We start from the raw sequence: 6,544 nt of genomic DNA, 5'->3' as shown, positions 1-6,544 counted from the left end.
GGCGGCCCCAGCCCCGGGAGCCGCGCGGGTTGCGCGCTCAGTCCTCGCGGGCGGCACCAGTGGGACTCCCACCCCGGCGCTGCTGGGGGCTCGGCCGGGGCGCGGGCAGCCGGCGGCCGGGCGGGCAGGTCCGAGGAGCGCTGAGGCGGACGGTGAGTGGCGGCTCAAGACGGGCTGGGGGCTCAGACCCCAGTGCCAGGCGCCAGGCCCAGCCTGCCGCGCCCTGCCCCGGGAGCCGGGCTGGGGCGGGGGTCATAGGGCAGAGGCAGCGCGGAGGAAAGGGCTTCACACCTCAGCGGGGCCTGGGGGCAGCAGCAGGTGGGGCAGGGGCTGAGCTGCCGGGAGCAGCCCCACGAGCGCGGCCTGGGGCCGCGGGCCGGGCGAGGTCCCGCCCTGCAGCGCAGGGACCGAGGGGCAGAGTCAAGCTGTGCGTTGTCCGGCAGTTCCGGGCTGCAGCCTCTTCGCGCCCACGGGCCCTTTGTGACCTCAGAGCAGCCCCGGATCTGCCGTGGCCCTCCCCGAGGCCCTGCCCTGCTCACGCCGGCCCCCTCCTCCCCGCCCTCACTCACTGTCACCAGGCCGGGGGCAGGCTCTGGGCTGGATTAACATGGGGGCAAATAAAATCAGGACATGCCTCTGTGGGGAGGGGGTTTCAGTTGTTGCTAAAGGTGGGGAAGCCCTAAGTCTCTGTCTGATTGTGTGTGTCTCTCTCTCCTCAGGATATTGGCGTTGAGTTTCCTGGGTGAGACGCTGCTGATTCAGAAAAGGATTAGACATTTATATGGACCATATCATCCAAACTTCGCTGGTATACAAAATGTAGAAGGGATATAAATCCTTATGCTTCAGGATATAAGCCTACCACCAACTGATAGGGTCAGGAAGAAACTTCTCCTATGGGCAGGTTAATCCATAATTGTTTGATATTGTGTTTCTCAGACTTTCCTCTGAGGCAGCTGGGCCTGTGACTTGCCCTGAAAAATAGATCATTGGTGGGCCTTTATATTATGGGGCTGATCATTTTTGTTTTATGGTAGTGTTTAGATGTCCCAACCAAAATTCAGGGTCCCATTACAAAACATAGTAAGAGATTGTCCTGTGCCTCAAATACAATCTAAACAAATAGACAAGATAGGCAAACAGTAGGATAAAGTATTATTAACCTCCATTTATAGATGGGGAACTGAGGCAGAGATGAAGGACCAGTGTTTCAAAGATATTTAGGTGCTTAAGATGCAAACAGATGCTTAAAGGTGCTTTTGAAAATTGCACCAGCAGATTAGGTGCATAACACCCACTGATTTCAATAGGAGTTAGGCGCCAAACCTAACTTAAGCATGACTGGTCTATTTCCCATTCCAATTTTCACCAAAACCAATACGGTTCTGCTCACTGATGCCTAGAATATTCCTGGAATTTTGGAATTGCTTGGATGTGGTGTTCACAAGTTCATGTTACAAGCAGAGAAATGCTATCAAGTAGAGTGAAGAACTCACATTACTCAGTAAACAAGTTTTCAAATGTTTTCCTCATACAGATCACTTCTTCAGATAAAGAATATTTCTTCTCCCAACCCGCCCTGCCTCACACCTACAGTACCCAACAGCAAGAAGAGAGCTTAGTGACATGAAAAGGTAATTTTAGGACAGGATTAAGGGCATGGGTGCAAACCAAGTGGTTTAAAAGTGGTGGTGCAGTCAGTCATTACATGATGATGTACACAGTCTGTGACATCACACTCCATTGCCAATGAAACAATAGTGACATCTCGTGCAGAGAAGTGTAAACAAGAAGCAGGCAGCATTATCTTCTGCAGATATAAACAACTTCTTTGTCTGAGTGATTGGCTGAATAAGATATTATATTACGCCCATAACATCACAGGCCATAGGTGGTCAAAACACCTGACTTTATGGTCACTGCTGTGGTGATGGCACTTCCATATCACTGCTACCTGATGGCCATAGATGGTCAGACCTTTTGGGATTTTTCCTTATATGCATATTCAGAGCCACAAGTAACAGGTGACCCATCTCAGGCGAGTAATAAAGAGATTGTGTGACACACCAGCCAGCCTCTGCCTATAAAAGGCTGGAGCCAGCAGGGCCAGCTTTAGGCCAATTCAACCAATTCCTCTGAATCGGGCCCCGCCCCTAGAGGGCCCTGTGCCCAAGCCCCAGTACAGTGTACTGGCAAGAGCCGGTGCGCTGTACCGGGGTGGCCCGGCTGTAGGGATATTAAAGAAGGTTTATATTAAACATGGTTTATAAAAGAAATGATTTATTAATTTATTGTTAATTAATACTTTATAACTTAAGGTTTATGTTAGAAGTAAATTTGTGATTCCCAACATTTAGCCTCTAACCTGCAAGCCACCAGCTGTATCTGTGTGAAGCCTGCTCAAAGAGATACTTGGTATAAAACTTGTTAAGCTCAAAGAAATACTTTGTATAAAACTTGTTAAACATTAATTATCTCTAAGTAAGCCAAAACAGTAGCTGTTATAGTGTATAAATAGAGATCCCCACCCTCTGTAAGTTTTCATCTCACTTTATCTTTGCTTGTTAAAAGACAGGGAGGGTCACATAAATTGGTAACACCCCTAAAGGTAAAAAGACAGTGAACTAGATGTAATTAAGATAGAGAATGTATGTGAATGCATGCCTAGTTTAAACAATGAATGAATGGGTAGGAGTTACCAGCCTGAAGAATTCAGTGTCGGCTGAAGAAGGTGTCAAGTGGGATCAACCAGATGACCCCACTACCTCAAAGGAAGGAAAACAAGCATCTGACAGAATGGAGCCAGCCACCTGCTGATTGATTTAGCAACAGCAAAATGAAGCAACTCATGGACTGACCTAGGAATAAATTCCTATCAAACTGGACTCTAAAGACTGAGGACTTTGAGGGCTTGGCTACACTTACAAATTTGCAGCGCTGCAGCAGGGTGTGAAAACACACCCTCTCCAGCGCTGCAAATTGCGGCGCTGCAAAGCGCCAGTGTGGTCAGCCTCAGCGCTGGGAGCGCGCCCCAGCGCTGTCCGCTATTCCCACAGGAGGTGGAGATGGACAGCGCAGGGAGCTTTCTCCCAGCGCTGGTGCTTTGACTACACTTAGCGCTCAAAGCGCTGCCACAGCAGCACTACCACAGCAGCGCTTGAAGTGCTAAGTGTAGCCACAGCCTGAGTCTATGGTTCTGCTGCCAGCCTCCAGGAGCATCAAATGCATCTGACACAGACTTGGCTCCATCCTCATGACCAAGATACCTGGCCAGTAACTTGGCATGAGCAATGTCTAGGCTGGTAACTATAACATCTGTACAGAACCTGAATGAATGATTGTGTGAATGAATATATGTGTGTGTGTGTGTGTGTGTGTGTATAAGGAATAAGTAGTGATAGAAATAAGTAGTAAAACAACGTTGTTTACTGTTGTCTTTTGTTTTGTTATGGTATTTACAATAAATGTGGCATCTTTGCCTTATCCCTCTTAATTAGATCCTGTTGGTTTTTATTATATTGGTATAACACGGCTTCTTCCGGGCGGGGGGTATTTAAAGGGTCTGGGGAGCTCTGGGGAAGTGGTGCAGCTTTGGCGGCTATTTAAAGGGCTGGGGCGGTAGAAGCAGGGGAGCCCTGGGCCCTTTAAATAGCCCCTGAGCCCGGGCTGCTGCTGCTACCCTGGTGGGGGAGGGAGGAAGAGGGGGCAACCACCGTACAGGGTGGGCTGCACCCCCTGTCCGCAGCCAGCCCCTGTCCGCAGCCAGCCCCTGCCTGCACCAGCCCTGCCTGACCGGCCCGTCTCCAGCCAGCCCCGCATTCCCTGCCCTGCCTCCAGCCCCGGTCTCCAGCCAGCCCCGCACTCCCTGCCCTCAGCCAGCCTGTCTCCTGCCCGCCCCTGCCGCACACCCTGTCCTGCCCGCACCAGCCCTGCACCTGGTGCCCTGCCTGCAGCCAGACCCTACCTCCAGTCAGCCCCTGCCCTGCCTCCAGCCAGCCCCATGTCCACTGATGCCCTGCAGTTCCCAGGGCAGTAACCCTGCACACCTGCTTCAGTGAGGGGAGCAGGAGCAGCTGGGACCCACACATGTGGGTGACCAGACGGCAAGTGTGAAAATCAGGACAGGGCGTGGGGCGAATAGGAGCCTATATAAGAAAAAGCCCCAAATATTGGGACTGTCCCTATAAAATGGGGACATCTGGTCACCTTAGCTGGAACATTTTTACAGTTCTTGGTAATAGCAACACAATAGTTACAAAAATTACCATTAGTGATAACAACAAATTCATTGCAAGGGTCCACCTACAATCATTTTTGTCATCATGCCACACCTTTGGCTCAATACCATTGGGGTTTGCACCTTATAGGGTTAACCCGTGCATAGGCGGCAGGTTATATACACCTGCGGTGCCCGGGCTCCAGGAATATTCAGGGGCCGGGTGCCCTGCTCCAGCAATATTTGGAGCTGGGTCTCTCCCCCGGCCCTGCCTGGATAGGGCCCCGGCCCTTACCCTGAGCCTCTCCAAAGCCCCAAACCCTCCGCCCCAGACAGAGCCCTCATCCCCCTGCACCCTAATCCTCAGCCCGAGCCGGAGCCCTCATCCCCCCGCACCCTAATCCTCAACCCCAGCCAGAGCCCTCATCCCCCCACACCCTAATCCTGAGCCCCAACCCTCATCCCCCTGCACCCTAATCCTCAGCCCCATCCCTGAGCGCCCCTGCAGCATGAACTCCTCATCCTCAGCCCCAAACCTCATCCCCCTGCACCCTTATCCTCTGACCCAGTCCGGCGCCCCCACATCATGAATCCTCATCCTCAGCTCCACAGCCCTCACCCCTGTACTCCCTCCTATCCCCAAACTCCTTCCCAGAAGGTGCACCCCCTTCCCACACACCCCATACCAACCCCAAACTCCGTCCCAAAGCCTGCACCCTTCACCCTCCTGCACACCCACCCCCTGCCCCAGCCCAGAGCCTGCACCCAGCACCCAAACTCCATCCCAAAGCCTGCACCCTGGACCCTAATCCCCAGCCCAGGATCTGCACCCCAGACCTCCCCCGCCGAGACCCCTCTCAGAGCCTTAGGCAGGTGGGGGCAGAGTTGGGGGGCGGGTTCTGAGCACCACCAAAATTTCTACAGACTTGCCACCCATGAACCTGTGGCTTCCTTTGCAAACTTCCTCCTTGTTCTGAAGGATCAAACCCTGATTTTTCTTGCTTAACAGAATTTACTGGCTGATGGGGTGGGCTCTCTTTGCTAACAGCCATTAGCAAGTCTTCTCCTGCCAGCCAAGTAATTTGCATCAACACAGAAGCACAGACTGCTCACTTAAAGAATCAGAATGGAGACATTCCTGTTCCAACACCATTGTCTTCCCAACCAGCTGGCCAAACACAGCCACTTGCTTATAGAGCTGCTCAACTTTCTTAACAGCCCTTACTCCATCTGAGACCTTTTCAAAGCTATCCACACGGGCTCTTTCAAAAGGAAAGTGGGTGGATTTTTACATATCTTCCTAACCAGTCTTTAAAGGGTTAAGTCAGTCTGTGAGTTAATTAACTCTTTCTGGCCCTGTCGCCTTCCAATGAGAGATTATATTACACCCATAACGTCACAGGCCATATATGGTCAAAACAGCCGTGGCCAGGCTGGGACCGGGCTGGGCCTGGGGTACTCAGCTGGGGCCAGGCAGGGGCGGACGAAGCCAGGCCGAAGGGAGCCGCTCAGTCGGGAACGGACTGGAGGGAGCCACTCGGCTGGGCTGGGCTGGGCCTTGCCATGCCTCCCTGGAGCCCTCCTCACACTCCTTTCCCCTGGTCCAGCCTTTGTTCCAGCTCAGGTGGTAGCTAGTGGATTTCACGATGGCTGCCCCATTTGTTCCCTTCCACTCAGATACAGATACAAAAGTGATACATTTATACAAATAGGATGACCACACTCAGTAGATTATAAGCCTTGTAATGATACCTTACAAGAGACCTTTTGCATGAAGCATACTGCAGTTACATTATATTCACACTCATTAGCATATTTTTATAAACTCCTATAGAATGGAACATGACAACAGCAAAGACGACGACAGTGGCGACACCTCTGAAGAAATGCCCTAGAGCCCTTGGGCCGTCACGCTTCAGGAATGTGCGTGAGGTGCTAGGAGACCTGGAGATGGGGGGTGTCCTGCTGGCCGTAGGTGAGTGTTGTGAACCCCCAGTTGCTAGGCTGAATTTATCCATTCCCTGGCAATAAAACATTGTCTTGTTTTCACAGCCACTTTCGGTCTCCTGGCTTCTACCTCTACCCTACTGGCAGGGCATTGTGCAGCACCCTTTCCAGCCCACCTGGGTGGAGGAGATTGAGGAAGAGAGCATCTGCCATCCAGCTCCATCTCATCTAGAGCAAGTGAGTGGAGGTCTCCAGAGCCATCGCCAGTGGGGTGGGAATGGCCCAGCAATAGGGCTCCCAGCCTTTCCCTTGCAGGAGATTGTTCCCAACGTCGAGAGTCTTTCGGGAGGGCAGAACCTGCCAGGTGCTGAACACCCACAA

The 6,544-nt window shown here is 52.2% G+C and overlaps 1 long non-coding RNA gene across 1 annotated transcript; it reads left to right on the top strand.

The window, feature by feature from the left end:
• The first annotated feature begins 1,585 nt into the window (after window positions 1–1,585).
• LOC120385022 lies at window positions 1,586–6,294 on the top strand. Its single transcript, XR_005589213.1, has 3 exons — window positions 1,586–1,634; window positions 6,051–6,191; window positions 6,269–6,294. It is a non-coding gene; the product is annotated as an uncharacterized LOC120385022 (long non-coding RNA).
• Window positions 6,295–6,544: the final 250 nt, after the last annotated feature.

The sequence above is a fragment of the Mauremys reevesii genome, linkage group 17, assembly GCF_016161935.1.
Source record: "Mauremys reevesii isolate NIE-2019 linkage group 17, ASM1616193v1, whole genome shotgun sequence".
NCBI classification, from domain to species: Eukaryota; Metazoa; Chordata; order Testudines; family Geoemydidae; genus Mauremys; species Mauremys reevesii.
Note: the sequence above shows the minus strand (reverse complement) of the source record. Positions and strands in the feature narration are given on the sequence as shown.